Source organism: Euleptes europaea, chromosome 2 (assembly GCF_029931775.1).
Source record: "Euleptes europaea isolate rEulEur1 chromosome 2, rEulEur1.hap1, whole genome shotgun sequence".
NCBI classification, from domain to species: Eukaryota; Metazoa; Chordata; class Lepidosauria; order Squamata; family Sphaerodactylidae; genus Euleptes; species Euleptes europaea.
Window position 1 is genome coordinate 46380634 of NC_079313.1, and position 20339 is coordinate 46400972.

The 20339-nt window shown below is 42.2% G+C and overlaps 1 protein-coding gene across 1 annotated transcript in view; it reads right to left on the reverse strand.

Moving 5' to 3' along the window:
* DPYD (dihydropyrimidine dehydrogenase) overlaps positions 1–20339 on the reverse strand; it is a 750022-nt gene that overhangs the window by 547637 nt on the left and 182046 nt on the right. The window lies entirely within an intron of this gene.

Below are 20339 nucleotides of genomic sequence, written 5' to 3' on the forward strand. Positions count from 1 at the left end.
GTTCAGTGAATCAGGAAAAGCCATCAAGTGGTGGATATTGTCTTTTCTTTAAAAAAATTAAATATTCCTATTTCAGTTCCAGGGATATTTAATGCCAACTGTTCAAACCCTACACTGAATGCAGAATAATTAACACCAGCCAGAGCGTTTCTATACTGAGTTTCATAAATATTAGTGAATGTATTGACCTGCACAGAGAAACTGACAGGTCAATGGCCAATAAAGGTTTGAAAAGCTGACAAAGGACGATTAAAATCAGGACCAGAAAAAAAGGGGGGGGGAAATCCTAAGACTAGGGACAGGCCATACTGTCTGTTAAAAAAAAAAACAATGATGGATGAATTATTGATGACTTTTGCCCTAGTCTTGTGACCAATCAAACAGCTTCTGCCAGAGTCTTCAATTAAAACAAATCTAAACAAAAGCCTTCAAAATCCATGAACAGAGTGATGTATGCATCACGGTGGGCAACAAATGTCTCTATGAGACCACTCCAAATGTATTATCTGCCTCCACAAATCTTTGGATATATAACTGTTGCACATTTGCTACTGGCTTTCCCTGCGTGGGCATGTCAATTCAGTCATGAATGATTTCTACACCACAATGAGGTCACAGTACCCGACAATGTCAGATGGATACAACCCAAGGACCGAAGGCAGAAAAGCAACAAGAATTTGTTCCCCATTTTCTATGATGAAGTCCAAATGATTCCTCTAATAAGAAGAAACCCCTTCCTTCTGGACCAAGTTTTCTTTCTAGCACAGAGGAAGAATGTATGAGCTGAGACGTCAGTCACAAAGTCCTTGGATGGCTTCAGGCAACCAATTACTCATTTTCAGCTCCCAAATCTGAAAAATGGAGACCATAATACTGCCTGTGTCTCCTATTGCAAAGATTAGTGAAATAGTGGAGGTGAAGCACATCAAATACTTACCATGCTTTATATACACACGTCATGTATTATTATTATTATTATTACTACTACTACTACTATAATGTATGTTCCCAGTTTGGTGTCTGATCCTCTGGTGGGTCTCGTCATTAACCCACACAAGGAGAGTATTTGGATGCTAAGGCAGTGATGAAATAGTTTTTACAAAAATGGGAAGTGGGCAGTAAACTTGGATCATGTATTGCCAGCAGAATAATTAATCCATACACAGAAGCCTTTTATTAATTAAAGTTATTACATAGCCTTTGTATTTGGATTTTACTTTTGGCCCCTAAATTACCTGCAACCTTAATTTATGCCTTTGTCCTTGTTGGATGTGCCTTAAATTAGCAGTAAAGGGACACCTTCTGAATAGATTTCATTGTCATGAAAGAACATGAGGAGAAAAGTTGTGGATGTGGGTTGTTGGCTTTGAATAAAGAGAGGACTGTCCAATTGCAGAAAAAGATGTATATGGAAAAATAATTATTGTGTGGGCACTTTTTTTTTTGTACCTTTCCTACAAAGAGGGAATAAACTATAACTATTTTAACGAAAGTCCTTAGGAAGCCAGGAAGGGGCTGGGCTGGCATTTGTGCCCCATGGGCCGTGCCCATGCCAATTACGCCATCCAGGGTGGCACAGACACCAGAGGGGGGGCCCAGATGCCATTCTCCCAGTGCTGCCACAGCAGTACCACCCAAGGACACCGACTGGGCCTTCCGCTGGCATCCCACCAGCGCAAAGTCCTGCGCTGGCATCCCGGGGGCGTTCCCGGGGCATACTGGGGGACTGGCTGCTAGTAGGCAGCTTCCTGACCTCTTTTGCCCCAGGTTCGCTGATGGAGAGAACAGCGTTACCATGCCAGCTTTTTGCTGGTGCAGAATTGCTGTTTTCATTGGGGCAAAATGCCCCATTTAAAAAACAGAGCCAGGGAACAGCTTTGGAGGCGCTGTGGCGGCTCCTTGGCCATGCCATCCCCGGCCACCGAAGGCTCAGGAATGGGCTGCCCATGTGACAATTGGAAAGACAGCACTGAAAAAGTCAGATCAAGTGAATGTTTTAATTTCCAACCTGGGGAAAAAAATCTCATATTAAGAATTGACCAAGAATCCATTTTAAGTGATCTAGAGCATGTATAGATTATTAGGTGGTGTCATTATGCATCTTTTACCAAATAATATATTATCTCTCCTTTTCTTATTATTGAGCAGGCTCGCAAATAACAGCTGTTGAAAATGTCAAATGTTAATGAGGCAGGGCAACACAAACTTAAATTTGTGGCATTGGGTGGTGGGGGGACAGAGATGGGGTGGGAGTGCCATGAATATGCCAGTATACACAGACTCTTATAACAACAGCATCTTCCAATTCTCAGAGCACTCTGCAGACTAAAGTGCATCAGGCTGCCATTAATCCCACTTATCACTCTGACAGCTCAGTAATTACACTACTGCTATAGCCCAGGTACTGCAGTTGTAATAAAATATCAACCGCTGTGCAGGATGCATGCTGGTGAGATGTTTTATTAAACTGGGGGGGGGGGAGAGAGATCATCAAGTGACATTAGTGTTGACCTATTTTTTTTATCTGACAATAAATTATCCTTTGACCATGCCATAATACAAATTACAGAGTGCATTTACTGTATCAAAACAGCAGTAACAACAACAAAAAAGGTAAAGCATCCAAAAGAACCAGGGAAAAGGCATCAAATAAGAAGGCAGAAAGGCATGCCAGAACGTTATTACCTAAATGGATTGAAATGACTGATACTGTAGAAATCACAGACATAGCTCTGTACTTAGGGGGAATATGCCAATAATTACTGAAAACCACAATTCTACATAAATTGCCCCCTGTAAGCAATGTGAACTTCAAAGTGAAGTGTCATTTGTTAAAGTTCATCTTCAGAGGTCCTCTTTTACATCTCCAACTGGCTTCACTGTTTTGCATTTGAACTAAGACCCATTTAAAAAGTAAGCAAGGTATCAGGTTGGATCCTATCAGCATTTTCACTCTCTCAGCTGATTACCTTCTTCACTACAGCCCTTGTCTCTTTTGCTCACATAGGTCCTGCAATATTCTACATAGGATTTCTGGAGGTCAAAAGGGTCCTGAAATATTCTACATAGGATTTCTGGTGGTTCTTGCTCTTTCATCCATAGAAAAGCTTGTAGGATCCAGCTCATCAATAATATTTTTCATCTACCAATAATTTGCAAGTGATATAGTCACATCAAATTCTGATGCTCTCTATGGAAATATTTCAGCATTGCCACATGAATTGATCAAGTACCACTACGAAAGACATTGCACCTAAACTCAATTTCAGAGGTCCATGCCAAGCCAACGAGAGGAAGGAGCCTACATCTCACATTTAAGGATGCACGTAACATTGTTGTTCCATGCATACTCTTCATACCAGTGTTCAAGCTACCATGTGGGAAACCATGGTTCTAGTAGTGTGTGTGCAACCTTTTGCTTCTATTGTCATTACAAATAGCAGCAATCATCTACACATCTTGCCTAACCTGTAAATACCAATCACACTGATGAGGTGACAATAATAATACATTATTTTTGAGGGAGAATAGAAGGAAAATGAAGCTGATAAGAAGAAACAGAATCAGTACACCCTATCTCCTAAATCAGAGTAATGTAGACCTCTTCCAAGTCAAATGGGAACACATGAAAAAGACCTATTAGTATTGAAAGTGTAATGGAGATCCACAACTGCTCCTACAATAACAAAATAGATGACAGCTAAAATTTCCTTCCTTGGCCAGTACACTTCCCTCTGCCTGCCTCATTCTTATATCTCTTTCATAGGTGCAATACAAAGATCAGTGACTTTTCAGTTACCCCTTGACTTAAACTAAAGAGCAATTTAAAGTGAATTTTGAAGTTTCAATTCTGGTAAGACTTTGCACTTCTAGCCACAAAATGAGCACCACCGCTACTAGACAAATGGCTGTTTTTGCATTCTTAGAAGGGAAGCTACTGCTGCTTTAGCACAGGTAAAGAACAGCAAGATCAAATCAGAGCAAATCCTTCTATTGGTAGAGGGCAAAGCTGCTAATATTCAAAATGGGCAATGGTCACAAATTATGAGAAATATTTACATTGTACTGTATACAACAATATAATTAGGTCAATACTGTGCCTTAAAAGAAGAGGTACAAAACTTGAATAAGAATATACCACTGTAAACGAGTAATTGCCTACATCAGATTGTAAACCCAGGATCCACATTTAAGAATGAATTGTCTTATCCATTGGTAATGGTACTGAAACAATTATTGCATATGTAATAATTACACACATATGTAATATAATATTATATATTAATTTTCAACAAGAGGTGGGTGGGTGGAGAAAATACTTGTGCTTTCTACCTCACTGGCTAGTTTTGTCAAACAAGAAGCCTTCTGACTGCCTGGGTTTTTCCACAACTGTACAAGCATGTGAACAGAAGTAGCAGAAGGAAGAGAGTATTCCTATTCACCCTGGAGTTTTATTTTTTTATGCCAGGGGTTGTGTGCCTCTGACTTCAGAGCATCAGTTCCCTTTCATCTGGAACCTTTAGTGTGTCTATAACTTTAGTGGCAGAAACAGACAGCAGGGAACCAGAAGATAGGCAGCACATGACTGGAAAGAGTAAGAGCTACCAGACATACATTGCCCTCTCTTCTTCATCTCCCCCCCAGAAAAAAATATATATTAAAAGTTCTCCCCTGGCATGTACTCTTCAGTTCCCTACAAGAAAATGCCATATACTGTTCACATCATCTCAAATAGCTAGCACAGAATAGCTTTACTGATGAGACTAAACAGAGAAGGTGCAGACAGAGGATGTCCAATAATATTTTTTTTGCTTAGTGGGCTATATCATTCTTCTCCATGTCTGCTAGGATGCTAGTCTACATATGCAAATAGCAGTATAAGAAACATGATCAGCCAGACAGTCCAAGTATAGATTTACTACAAATTTAATAATAAGCTCAGTATGTTTCCAACCACATGTGTCTCAACATGAGGGGAAATTGGAACCTAACAGAGATATGCAAAAACAGAGATATGCAAACAAATGATCACACAACTTTTTGTTTCCTCTAATACTTGCTGAACTGCATAAAATGACACCAGAAGATAATGACTGAAAATGTATTATACAGAAGAAGCAACCTTAATATAGTTGCTCCAAGACCATTAAATGATTTATAGGAAGAGATCTGGCAGTGTTATTAGCCCTCTACATGTAACTCCTATACATGACATGGAGATTTGTTGACTGACTGTACAGAGAAGGAGAGTGGGCAAGAAAGCATTGGCTCCACCTCTGTGTGATCACCGGCTTGAGCATGGTGCCTACATGCAAAGGTAGTGTACACATGTATCCTCCCCTCTCTGTGATCAGCAACGTTTTGAAACCAGCATCCCTAATCACAGGGAGGAAGGGAGGGAGGGAGCATATGCGTGGACTAGGGTTGCCAGCACCAGGTTAGGAAATACCTGGCGATGTTGGGGGTGGCATCTGAGGACAGTGGGGATTGGCGAGGGGAGGGACTCCAATAGGGTATAATGCCATAGACTCCACCTCCATAGTGGCCATTTTCTCCAGGTGAACTGATCTCTGTCACCTGGAGATCAGTTGTAATAGCGAGACATCTCCAGCTACCACTGGGAGGTTGGCAACTCTAGTGTGGCGCCGCTTCTGTGTGTACATGCTGTGCTCACACGTGGAGGTAGGGGTGAGGCCAGTGAACTCACGCTTGCTCTCCCTTTCAGTGCATTCATTCAGGAGCAATCCTCTGCACAGGGCTACTCTCCCAGCCTTCTGGCCAAATTATAATTTGTGCTTATTCATGCTTTTTGGTTGTTCGTTTTGTTTTGGCTTTTAATTATTCAAATAAGACACCCTTGCTGGTGTTTTCCCCCATTGTGCTGTTTTTAATATTTGGACTTAATGGCATAATTTTAATTGCTTTGTTATCATTGGCCATTTTGAGCTTCGGAGTAGTGTCCTTTAATCTTGAAAATGTTATTTTAGGGCTTAGATATTCATACAGTTCCTCCCCACCATTACCACTGTTCTTGATATATAAGACCAACTCAAAATGAGAAAATGAAACCTGGCATCTTACTCACAGACAGATCATGCAGTACACTTTTTCACTTATCATCAGATGAATGTGGAGAACACATGTGAAAAATGTAAAAGCAGGAAAGAAGTAGAACCAAAAGGACACAGGGAATGCTAGTAAACTGGAAAGGCAGTGTACCAAAGCAGCCCAGGTACTTTCCTTTTCCTCTCAACACCAAGCATTTGTCTGTCAGAACCCAGCTTCTATTCTTCCCTCAGGAACCCTAAAAAACTATGCTTTCCATACATAGCCTTTACACAGCCTCAAACTGCCTTTGCATTTACTTCCCCTCCAGCCACCATTCTGCCCTTTTCACATATCAGATGTCTCTTGTCTAAATTCTATTTTTCTCTTCAACAACTTCTCAATCATATACTCTCCCAAGTGCTTTTCTTTTCTTTTCTTTTTTATTCTTAGGAGTGTTGTTACTCTGAAGATGTTTCTTCCCCGAGGTATTGCCTCTCTCTGCCTCATTCCAAGCCAGAGCTAAATCAATGGAGGTGGACAAGGAAAGTAACCTAGAGCACTGCCACTTCTTAAAAAATGAATAAGTGCATAGATATTCAATGAGAAGAACTTTTCAGTGTGTGTCTGGTGTCTCAAAGCCTGGGGCATTTGTGAGAATAATACCTTAGGAGGTATAGGAGGTCTTAGAAAACCCTACAGAAACTAAACTGATCATAGCCATTTCTATCAAGGTCAGAGTTTTACTATTTAAATCTACTACCACCTTCACACCACAAAGGAATGAAACATACCTCACCTTTTTTGTAATACCATGGGGCAGGGTCAGAAATGCCTTTTTTTTGTTTTGTTTAAAAGTACGACTTCCAAATTAGAAGGTCCTTGGTTGATATTATATGTGTTACCCATGGAATTGATGTTTGTAATAACAATTTTTAAAAAAAAGATACTATTATTTGATACTTTTGTGAACTGCTTCAGGAAAATTTGCTGAGAAGCAAGAAAAAGAAACCCCCAAATAAGTAAACTTAACACACATACATACAATAATTACATACACAAACACAAAATGTATATTATTTTTAAACATTTTATAAATATTAACTTGCATTAGTAATGTGTTTGAATAATGTTATTTTGTTTTGACTGTATGCTGCATTTCAATGCTGTGGACACAACTGAAGCCAGGATGTTTAATTTCATTGGTACCATGAATCACTGAAACTACTGTTAATGTGCTATGGAAGCCAGTGCAGTGTTTTGGTCCCTCACAAATCACATTTGCAAACAGGTACATGACATTAGTGGAAGTGAAAATGAAGAAACTGGGGGAGGGAGAAGCAATTTCTCTAATATTTTGATTCATGTTTTTCAGTCAATAGATTGTAAGTTTTTGTGGGTAAGAAAATTGCATCAGACTCAGCTCCTGGACAATATGTCCAGGAGGGAGTAGAAGGAGGGAGAATGCTGTCTGCATTCAGTAACAGGAGGTCTCTTAGCTGCTCAGGCCTGCCTACAAACCAGAAACTTGTCATAGACTATCACTTTACCTATTTTGTCCCTGTTGGACAAACGTGTAAGTTCTGAAGGCCCTGATGCATGACCTGTATGCTTTTCCCACCACACCATGGTCCTGATCTGAATTGGCATCCTGTGCATGCCGGATGCTCCAAACAATGGAACTCCCAGCATCTTGTCTGTTGTGGCATTGATGATGTTTCCCAATACCTAGTTTCTCCTACTATGTTATAGAAATATATGGAATAAGGAAACCAAAAAGGATGTGTGGGCCCATTGGAAATACCCACACCAATACCCCATATCTCCCCAAATCAGTACCATGCTCTGGGTTGGAAAATATCTGCAGATTTTGGGTGGTGGTGCCTGGGGATGACTGAGGGGAGGAAGCCCATCAGGGTATAATGCCATAGAGTTCACCCTCCAAAGCAGCCGTTTTCTCCAGGGGAACTGATTTCTAATGTCTAGAGATCAGCTGTAATCGTGGGAGATCTCCAAGTCCCACCTGTAGGCTGGCAACTCTACATTGATCAAGTCTTTGTCTGCCATTCTGGGCTTGATTGAATTAATGTTCCTTAAACAACATTAAACACAGCCTCTCTTTGAAAAGAAAACCATGTCAGAGGGAAGGTCTTATTTCTAATATACTTGTTTATTGAATACATGAATGTTTTCACATGAAGAATTCTGTCTTATGAGCCCCCACCCACACAGTTTGAAGTGATACAGCAACAGGATGGTAGCTTCATTGCATCTTTAGAAGAACTACGTCACTGACATAAGAATTTCTAATGTAACCCCCCACCATGATTTTCTCATTTCACATGTTGCCAAAGTGTCAAAGGATGCACCCATGTGAAACAGACCAATCTGATAATGCATTAATTCCGTTTCTAACATCCTTGGCTTTGGGATCTCATAGAATTTGTTATTGAACCTGCCTTGCTCACCCTGTTTAAGTATATTCCCTCACATATCTATTCTGTCCCCATAAGTATTAACATCTACTTGAACCCACTGGGTAAGATCATCAGGAGGTTTTGAACAGACTGTATTTGAAAGACATCCATTTTACATCTCCTTTACTTCTGAATCAGGTTACTGTCTGAGATCAGCAATGGGCTGGATGAGGATGAGTAAACTGAAGCATAATGCAGAAAAGACAGAATCACTCAGAATCGCCATCTTAGATCTGGTGAAGTTGTAGAAATCTCTGTTTTGATGGTTCACACTCTTACCAGGTTGATTATTATCTCCTGTTAGAAGGCCAGGTAGAAGCAATGGCCAACAATATTATTTTATCAGTTTCAGTTGATTCTATAGATAAACCTCCTCTGACAACATAAAAAGATTTGCCCTTCTGATACATGCCCTGATAACCTCCCATCTAAACTACTGTAATGCATTGTATATTGAGTTGCCCTTGAAGACAGTTTGGCTGAAAATGGAACAGCCAAGGAAATATCCAGTATTAGGCAGAGAACATATTCTACCCATCTTGCGATTGAAGACATATTCATACCGTCAAGTTTCAGTTGTATATGGTGACAGATTGTGATACTTTAGTGACTTTGGTATTTTTAGCTGCAGTACATTGTTTTACTTAACTTGTAAGTGTATTTTGAAGTTTTGTGTTGTTAATTGACATTCATGTTGAGAACAGTGCTGAAAAGTGAGTCAAATAACCAAACACCACCACTATAATGTGGACTCTGATGCTCATGTGGTTCTTCCCACTTGATTCTGCTGCTTCCCCATGATTTCCTCATTCCTGCACTATTGGAGTGACATGGTATGGTGCTGCAGATTGGTAATTCTGTAATATAAGGCTCTTAGCCTTACTCTAACACAGAGCCGAGTTGCTCTCAAAGAATCTAAGCACCTTCCAGCTTCTCACGTAGCTTAGCAACTTGCAGCTTCCCAGGTAGCTGGAAAGAGCCAGTGTGGTGTAGTGGTTAAGAGTGGTGGACTCTAATCTGGAGAACCGGGTTGGATTCCCCACTCTTCCACATGAGCGGTGGACTCTAATCTGGTGAACAGGGTTGGTTTCCCATCTCCAACAGATGAAGCCAGCTGGGTGACCTTGGACTAGTCACAGTTCTCTTAGAACTCTCTCGGCTTCACCTACCTCACAAGGTGTCTGCTGTGGGGAGAGGAAGGGAAGGAGATTGTAAGCCAGTTTGATTCTCCTTGAAAGGTAGGGGAAATCAGCATATAAAAACCAACTCTTCTTCTTTTCAGCCCAGAGGGAAAGGAGGTCACAAGCTGCTGCTGTCTGGCAAGAGTTTCAGGCAAGAATAAAATAAACAGTGTTTGTCCAGATACTATGGGTAGCCATGTATGTGGAATATGTGATGTTGACAGCAGAAATTGTCAATGAAAGCAGGAGCAGGAAGCTCTAAAGAGCAAAGAGCTACCTTCAAACTCTTGAGAACCATCCATGGTATGTACTTTGTCCACAGAACCCATGATCAGTGATAGTAACTAATATACACAGCTTTCTTTTGATGGATTAAATTTAACAACCACATTTATGCTGCACTTGGAATACCTTCAAGAGAGCCAGTGTGGTGTAGTGGTTAAGAGCGGTGGTTTGGAGCAGTGGAGTCTGATCTGGAGAACCGGGTTCGATTCCCCACTTCTCCACATGAGAGGCGGAGGCTAATCTGGTGAACTGGATTTGTTTCCCCACTCCTATACATGAAGCCAGCTGGGTGACCTTAGGCTAGTCACATTCTCTCAGCCTCACCTACCTCACAGGGTGTCTGTTGTGGGCAGGGGAAGGGAAGGTGATTGTAAGCCGGTTTGAGTCTCCCTTAAGTGGTAGAGAAAGTCGGCATACAAAAACCAACTCTTCTTCTTCTTCTTCTTCTTCTTCTACCTTCACATTCTCCAGATATCTGACATGCACAACAGTGCACAAACCAAAATCCATCAGACATCATTATGCTCTGTAATCTGTATTTTTCTAATAAACCTGCTGTGGGTCCAAGTGAATCAAATTAAATGTGATTATTCAAACAGAAGTGCTAAATGTAGAGGCATTAAAAGGGATAAATAAAAAATCATGATAGTGAAAATGGCCTCCAATAATCTAATAATTTTACATAAGAAATAAGTTCTGAGTGACAATACTTGGTTAGTTCACCCATGCAGAATGCACTGTGCGTAAAACCACAGAGTCAACCTTGAGCCAGCTACCTGAAACCGATTTTCGTCACAATCCAATTCAGGTCGTGAGCAGAGTTTGGACTGCAGTACTGCAGCTTACCACTCTGCACCACGGGGCTCCTTCAATTACCATCTTGGAAGGGGTCTATTAGCAACATATTTGCACAAGTATAGGGCCATCTAGGGTAGCTTAGGGCTCTAAGAAGTGATCTGAACAATATTATTCAGCATCACAGTTGTTGTTACACACTGAGTGCACAGGAGTTCTGCTTTACGTTTATTATATTAACATACAGCTCTGAGAACTAGGCCCCTTTTAGATAACTGTTCTAAACCGGTTGTCATCTGTTGTTGGTCCGCTTCCGAGTGAATCTATGAGCTGTCTCTACAGTGCTCTGAAGGGCTCTGGCCATTGCAAACAGCGGCACTTACACACACACACCGCCTTTTCCCATGGCATGTTCTTTTCCATCCTTTTTGAAACATTCTGAGATTTGTACTGTAGCGCAAATCTTAGAACATTAAAAAAAAGTCGACAAAGAACGTGCCACAGAATAAGGGGGTGGGGGGAACGGCCCTTTTGGAAGCGTTCTGGACATTTAAAATAAAACACTGCAGCAATTCACAAGCACAAGGAAAACTGAAAACAGGAGAAAGCAGTTTTCATTAAAAAAAACAACTGATGCCAACAGGACACAAGTGGCTTTGTCTGCAGAGGTAAAAAAAAAAAACTGTTAGCAGCAGGAGCCAAAACGTTGTGTCTGAAATGACAAACAAATCCATTAGTGCCTGGCTGCTGAAACAGATTATAAGGGCAGTTCAAAAGGAGCCCTGAACTACTATCATGAAGTAGTCTGCAGTCAGCTGACTCCAATGGATATATATGCTGTGTGTAATTCAATACGTACACATGTACACACACATTCTGAACAGCCATACTAAACCCTTTTCCAGTTGGAACATTTCACTACATTTTAAAAATTCCTTTGTTACATTCAGCATTCCAATGACCAAACCCAGCACTCATGGTTCAAATTGCACTAAACCTAACAGCCATTTTAAAAACTTCACACTGATGTTCACCAGGAAAGTGGCCACCTCCAAATAGGAGACAGCTGTTATATGATGTTCAATATCCTTTTAATCCTCTATAGACCTTAGACGGAATGGGTTGACAGAACTGACAGTTTTTATTATAGCTTTCCTAGTACACAATAATCTTCTTTCACCTGGCCTATTCTCCCAATAGTGTTATAAGACTTTTGACTTATATCAAGGCATCACTCTGAGACTGCTTAGGAGAGGAGAAATTATTTTTATGTGCTGCGACCCATATGCTGTGTAAATTAGCTTTTCAAAATTTGGAACACCTGTTGCCTGGTTAGCTTAATGCCAATGAAACTCCCTAAGGACTCAATTCTGGCAGGAAAAAACACACATATCTCTTCCACAAAACATTCCTGCACAGGAGCAAACCTGCATCTTTTACTGCCTACTTACAAAGGTATACCGTTCTTCACCATGCGCCAAACAGCAATAACCCATTTCCAGTCATTTCCATTTACAGAAGGTGTTATTTAGTGTACAGATTTAGTCTATTTACCACCACAATGAGCAACAATAAAGCCTACAACAGAAGAAATGTAAAAAGGTATGGTCCCATTGTTTAAAAATCTAGAAAGGACTGATTACATTATTTCAATATCATTAAATATTTTTGCCCATTCCTACATATAGTAAAAAAAAGAGAAATGCATATAAGCACTTAGAATTATTTAATACTTTCTGCAACAACAATAGAAATAGGCATTTCATAATTGTGTAAGAAATTGAAATACAGCATCAGGTATATCTGCTGAAATGTTTCATAGCTAATTTCACCAAAATCTTGAAAAAAAAATTAGTAAACCAACCAAACACCTAGAATATAGAATCATACAGAATCATAGAGAACCATATATTGAATCATACAGAATCATAGAGTTAGAAGGGGCCATACAGGCCATCTAGTCCAACCCCCTGCATATTGCTTCTCAACTACTTCTCTGTTCATGTCAATCAGCAGACCGGATGGTATGGCTTGCCTGCAACATCTCTAGTTGAGCCCATTCTCTTTTTCAGGGAAAAGACTTAGGAAAAATAAGCATTGAGCCTTTCTGCTTTCTCTCTGTCTTGCGTGTCTGTGGTCGCTTTGCAAAGTTAGTCTCCCAGCACACATCAGGGAAGTTGAAGTCACCCATAGCTACCAGGTTTTGTTGTGTGGATACCGTCAAGCTGCACAAGGAGGGCAGCATCCACCTCCTGCATGCGCAGTACCCATGTGGGACTGCACAGAAGCCATGCCAATGAACAAAGTTTACTCAGAGGGAAAAAGATACTGCTCCTCCATTCCTGGGCTTATTTTCACTGCTCTACCTATCACAGGTATATTTACCTGCCAAACATGTTCACTGTAAGGTTTGCAGCATCTCCAAATATTGAGAAAACTGATACCTGATGTGACTTAGTAGTGTAAAAATGATATATACCATATAACGTCTGTTCCGGGTAAATTGGTGGAAAGCATTATTAAAGATAGAATTGTCAAGCATATAGAAGGGCAAGGTCTGCTGGGCAAAACCCAACATGGCTTCTGTAAGGGTAGGTCCTGTCTCACTAACTTATTAGAGTTTTTTGAAAGCATCAACAAGCATGTGGACAGGAATGGGCCTGTGGATATTGTGTTTTTGGATTTCCTAAAAGCTTTTGACAAAGTCCCCCACCAAAGACTGCTAAGCAAACTTCATAGTCCTGGGATAAGAGGACAAGTCCTCTTATGGATTAAGAGCTGGCTGAAAAATAGGAAGCAGAGAGTAGGAATCAACGGTCAGTTCTCCCAATGGTGGGATGTGAGCAGTGGGGTGCCTCAGGGATCTGTGTTGGGACCGGTGCTTTTCAACCTGTTCATCAATGACCTGGAGTTGGGGTTAAACAGTGAAGTAGCCAAGTTTGCAGATGACACCAAATTATTTAGGGTAAAACAAAATCGGACTGGATCTCTACATACTGGAAGAATGGGCATGAAAATGGCAAATGAAATTCAATGTAAGTGTAAAGTGATGCATATTGGGGCAAAATCCCAACTTCACATATACACTGATGGGATCTGTGCTGGCAGCGACAGACCAAGAAAGGGATCTTGGGGTGGTAGTGGATAGCTCAATAACAATGTCAACCCAGTGTGCGGCTGCTGTAAAAAAAGGCAAATTCCATGCTGGCCATAATTAGACGAGGAATAGAGAATAAAACTGCTGATATCATACTACCCTTGTACAAATCTACGGTGAGACCACACTTGGAATACTGTGTACAGTTCTGGTCACCACACCTAAAAAAGGATATTACAGAGCTTGAGAAGGTGCAGAAAAGAGCAACCAAAATGATTAGGGTACTAGAGCAACTGTCCTATGGGGAACGGTTAAGACGCTTAGGGCTGTTTAGCTTGGAAAGAAGGCGGCTAAGGGAAGACATGATAGAGGTCTATAAAATTATGCATGGTTTGGAGAAAGTGGACAGGGAGACGTTTTTCTCCCTCTCCCATAATACTACAACGCGGAGTCATCTGCTGAAGCTGGAGGGTGAGAGATTCAAAACAGATAAAAGGAAGTAATTTTTCACACAACACATACCGTATATACCCGTATATAAGCCGACCCGCGTATAAGCCGAGGTGCCTAATTTCTCCCCAAAAATGGGGAAAAATTAGGCACCCGTGTATAAGCCGAGGGTCGGCTTATAACCCCTCCCCCCCCCCGCAAGCTTACCTGGGCTCCCGGCAGCAAGCAGCGCGGGCCTGGTGGCGGCGGTGGCACAGCCCAGCAGGGCCGCTCTCAGCGGGGAGAAGCAGCGGCGCGGCCGGGGGCCGGGGCAGCCTCCCTGCAGCCGCAGGAGGACGCCCCAGGCCGCTCTCGGCGGGGAGAAGCAGCGGGGCGGCCCAGCGGCGGCGGCAGTAAGTTCCCCCCTCCCTCCTCCCCTCCCCTACCATATTGACCCGCGTATAAGCCGAGTTCGGCTTTTTCAGCCCTTTTTTGGGGCTGAAAAACTCAGCTTATACGCGAGTATATACGGTAGTTAAATTGTGGAACTCCTTGCCCCAGGATGTGGTGATGGCTGCCAGCTTGGAGGGCTTTAAGAGGGGAGTGGACATGTTCATGGAGGAAAGGGGTATTCATGGCTATTAGTTAGAATGGATACTAGTCATGCTGCATACCTATTCTCTTTAGTATCAGAGGAGCCTGCCTATTATTTTGGGTGCAGTGGAACACAGGTAGGATGGTGCTACTGCAGTTGTCTTGTTTGTGGGCTTCCTAGAGGCACCTGGTTGGCCACTGTGTGAGCAGACTGCTGGACTTGATGGGCCTTGGTCTGATCCAGCAGGGCCTTTCTTATGTTCTAATGGTATAGAAATGGTGTAAACAATCAAATACACCAGTAACTAACCATCAGGAACATGAAAAAAGAAAATTCACAACAACAACAACATAGAAGAAAGAAATTAAAGGGATGTATTTGTATACTGAGGGAAGATATTAAGGGCAGAGATTATGGACGGCAGGAAGGTGGAGGTATTTCAATGAAACCGATAAGCCCTTGAATAGGGAAGGAAAGGCCAAATCTCCCCTTTCTAAAAGTAGCCATAACAGCTATCATAATTGGTGGGGGCCTCAATTCAAGCAATCATTAGGCTATTCTCTGTCTCTGAAAGGTGGTTGGATGGGGGACGGGAGATGGACCTTGCTTGTACTTAGACCAAATGATCTTTTACTATGGTGGTGAGCTGTGTGTGGGGAGGGGGGGAATGCACAGAGGAATTTGTCACCCCTTGTTGCTTCACATGTTTCATTACCACAGTGAAAACATACCTGTTTTCCTAGGCCTTTTGTTGATTTTATAGTATTTATAGGTTTCACTGTGCTTTTTGGAGTTCCTTGCAGGCTAGTTGGTATCTGGACAATTTATTTGATTTTAGGTTTTCTGCTCTTTGATAGATTTGTTGTGTTGATTGTGATCCCATTTTAAAAAGCTGATTTTTAGATGTTGCAGATTTTGTTATTTCAGGCTGTTTCATTATAATATTTTAATCCTGCCATATATATATATGTGTGTGTGTGTGTGTGTGTGTGTGTGTGTGTGTTTTGCTAAGGAGCAGGGGTGGAAGTGTTAGGAAGGAAGGAAGGAAGGAAGGAAGGAAGGAAGGAAGGAAGGAAGGAAGGAAGGAAGGAAGGAAGGAAGGAAGGAAAACAAGCCCTGGCATTGGAACTGGGATCCTTGAATAGATTGGGTATGGTAATCCACTACCACATCCTCTGTTTACTAGGGAGTGATTAATCTGGAAATAGCTAGGGGCCATTTTCACTCCCCTTTTCATTTTCCCTTAGCATCATTTCCCTTACTGGGAGGACAAAGCTGTGCCGGATTGCAGGCAACTATGAGACATGACAACTCCCGAGCAGAATTTTTAAAAGCTTTTATTAAAAGAGTACATTCAGACAGGAAAGCAAAAGCTGTGAAAAGTGCTATTAATTTGAATGGAAGAAAACAATTCAAAAGTGATGGTAAGCTGGTATAAAAGTCAATGCAAAGCGACTGGGGCCTGAGCAGACACAGAGCAGCTGGATGGCTTGCACGGGAGAGAAGCAGAGCGGCAACTGCTGAACTGAGGTTTAAACTGCGCACTTGCCCTCAGCAAAAGTAAAGAGCAATGAGCATTTCATTGGCCAAATGAAAATTGGGCATACCGTGGAGGTTTATTTTGCTTGTAGAAGCAGGCAAAATTCTGAAATGTTTGGGTACTCTCCTACCCATCATCCCTGAAGGAAGCAGACTGCTCTATCTCCAAAAGGGGAAGGAGTGTCCACCTTCCTCACTTTGAAGACTTCCTCAGAAAGTAATCCCCAGTCACAGTGAGTTCCTGTCAGGGTTAGTCTTCCCTAACCACTAAAATAAAACTGCTTATTGGAGGGATTCTGACAGAACAAACAAATAGACAAGGATAATCCAGAATAAAGCTGGTTAACACTAATAGAGACTTCAATAGTGAAACAATGTACCTACTGAATACAGAACAGTCTACAGGTTGGTAGATGAGAGAAACCATTTGTTATGTATGCAGCAGGAAGCTGGGTTATTGTTGAGCTTGGAGTTCCCCAGGCTCCTGAGTTGTATGATCTCACTGGCTCCCGAGTTACAACCGCCCAATCACAGACTTGGGGGCGTGGTTGTGGGCGGCCGAGCGGGCATATAAGCAGGGGTTCTGGGCATCGTTCGCCAGTTCTGTTCTACTGTTCTTAATAAAGCAGTTGCTGTTGGAACTCCGTCTCTGGTCTCGTGTATCGCCCATGCGGACTTAACACCATTGAGTGGTCACAGAATAGAACCCCAACAAGTTATTTCAAATAATACTGAGAGGATCTTCTAGAAGCAAAATAAACCTCCAAACGAAGTCCAATGTTTCTTTTTTTCCTTCAAAAGAGGAGGACATTCTGAAATGTTTGGGATGTTACCAAGCAGTAATTCCAGTCAGGAGAGACTCCTGTCCACCAATCTGTATGCAGAGAGTTAAACCACGTGCTTCAGGACATTGCCATCCAAAGTTTATGTTGGAAGAGGTGGTGAAATTCCACTGATAAGTACATAAGGAAGGTGAACACAGATGCCCAGGTAGCAAATTTGCAGCTATCTGACAGAGGAGCATTCGTATTAAAGGCCATAGTTGTAGCTGCACTATAAAACGAAAGTGCTATTACCGTATTTTTCACTCCATAGGACGCACCTGACCATAAGACGCACCTAGTTTTTAGAGGAGGAAAACAAGAAAAAATCTTGTTTTCCTCCTCTAAAAACTTGTCTTATGGAGTGAATGCTGGCTGGGCACGTGCACGTCGGGACGGCGCGAGCCAGCGTTCCCCGCCCCGACGGCCAGCTGGGAGGCGGGCAGGGCCGCACAGAGCCGGCTGAACGCGTGCGCATCGGACGGCGCGAGCCGGCCATCGGGGCGGGGAACGCCAGCTCGCGCTGTCCGATGCGCACGCGTTCAGCCGGCTCTGTGCGGCCCCGCCCGCCTCCCAGCTGGCCGTCGGGGTGGGGAACGCCGGCTCGCGCCGTCCCGACGCGCATGCGTCCAGCCAGCATTCACTCCATAAGACGCACAGACATTTCCCTCACTTTTGAGGAGGAAAAAAGTATGTCTTATGGAGCGAAAAATATGGTATATCTATTGGTACTTCCTGTGATGAATATGCCTGTAAGATGCATTCCACATATCCATCTACTGAGTGTTGCCTTGGACACCTTCTGTCCTGTTGGCCAGGGGGTAAGGCAAGAATGGTCACAGCTAAGAGAGCAGACTAAAATACATCCACCCCCTTCAGGAAACAACGGCCACATTAGCAGAAGAGAACGAACAGTTTCAATGGTGATGGGGCAGGAGGAAGCCTTCAAGAGTAGCTACTGGGCAGCAGCATCAATGGAAGGTGACAGTGGTAGAGGAACTTTCGTAGACAATGGCAGTGCCACTTCAGCTAACCCTGGTTAGTACTGTGCAGAAGAAGGTAATGGTAAACCACTTCTGATAATCTCTTACCTTGAAAACCCTAGGATGAGACAATAAAAAAAAAAAGATATAGTGCTGGAAGATGGAACCCCCAGATTGGATGGCACTTAATCAGCTATCAGGGAAGAGCAGAGGACAACTATGAATAGTGCTATTCTTAACAGTGTATTGTGACTGAGGCAACTGGACTAAAGCCAAAAGGACTTTCAGTTGTTGACGTGAATGGATGCAAAAGGAAAGTTCAAAGCTGTTCAGCACATATAGGAATATGGAACATAAGAAGTTTCAATCAAGGTAAACTCAAAACAAGACCAGGGGGGTTGCCGCATTATGTATTCCCAGTGATGTATTAAGAGTTTGAAAATGTTATAAAAAATACTGTTTGCACTTTCTATGTATTCCCACCAATGTATTAAGAGTTTGAAACTGTTATAAAAACTACTGTTTGCACTTTGTTTGGCCCCTTTAGCTGTGAAGACGTCTTCCAACCATTTTTTAGCCGTGGCATCCAAAACCCCTTTTAAAGCGATGTTTTTTATAACATTTTCAAACTCTTAATACATTGCTGGGAATACATAATGTGGTAACCCCCCAGGAGAAGTTATCATGGTCCTTGTTGGAAGACCAGGAGCTGATTGTGGTACAGGCCATGAATTGTTAATATTGAAAATTAGAATAAAGCTGAAGGGGGGTGGGAAGCACAAAACATTCATAGTACCAAAATACAATCTAAGCGACATTCCTGAAGAGTTTAAAGACCATGTAAAGAAAATATTTGCATTACTAAGTTCAAGTCAATGTGAACCCGAAGAACTATGGGTTTAAACCGGAGGAATTATCAAAGATTGTTGTGCAAGTCCAACTAATTTCTCAGCTATGTAGTCCTTTGTGTGAGGGCATACATCTCATCAATAGTGGGTATCCCACTGAACCATTCCATGTGTGACCTCCCTTTATAAAGCTGTATATAAATCTGTAGAGTTTTTCTAGGTGTTTGCACCTTGTATGGGATTGGGGCACATTCATTAAACTAACACATTAGGAATCTGTATTTGCTGCCCCCAAAGTATCACAGCACATCCACAAAATTACAAAAGCTTACCAATGTACCAACATGACTTTAAATTTTATTTTGCTCTCTAGTTTTGTTCTAGCTTTAGTAGAGAGAAATAGAAATAGGAAGGGTTGCAGAATGGGCCATAACAACAAGATAAATGAATGACTTTCTGCTTTATATTCAGGTGCAAGACACTCCATTGGGAAATCACCAATCCTCGTTGGAATCAAATAGATTTCTTTCAGCAATTGATTTGGCCATGGAGCAAAACCGCCATAGGAAATCATATTAATCCCACGATCTGATCACATTCAAGGTACACTAGAAGACTGCCATGTCTGATTTCCCATCATAATACACATGATACTTTCAAGTTCCAAAAACTCAATCAGGGAGAATAAAAGGCATTATTTCCCCTTAATATAAATGCCCTCAAATGTGCTCTGAAGTTTCTTTATGCATACCATGTATAACATCAGTGGTTATAGTCTCTGCAGTGGGTGTTAACAGCCCCCAACCCTTTCGACTACTTTGCAAAATTAAAAGGTCCTCCTTTACTCTTCAACATCAGAATCCCAAGGAGTGTAATATGGACCCCAAATTTCAGATCACCGCCTGTACAACATACTGGATTCCGATTATTTCAATGATGCAACTTTCTGTGCAATCCTGGGAACTGTAGCGGCCAGGGGTGGTGCGGCCACAGCACTGTTGCGGCGCCTCCACAGAGGTTTCCCAGCCGCCACGGAGGGAAGCGGGTTAAAAATTTTAAAAAACCAAAATGCATTAGGGGGTGTTCCCAGCTCGAACACGGCAGCTCCACCTTCAGAATGCCTCCCAGGACACCAGCGTGGGGACTTGAGCTGGGAGAACGCCAGCAGAAGGCTGCACTGGTGCCCGAGGGCTGCGCTGCCGCCGCAGTCCAGAGGGGCCAGTGTAAGTGGCATTACACTGGCA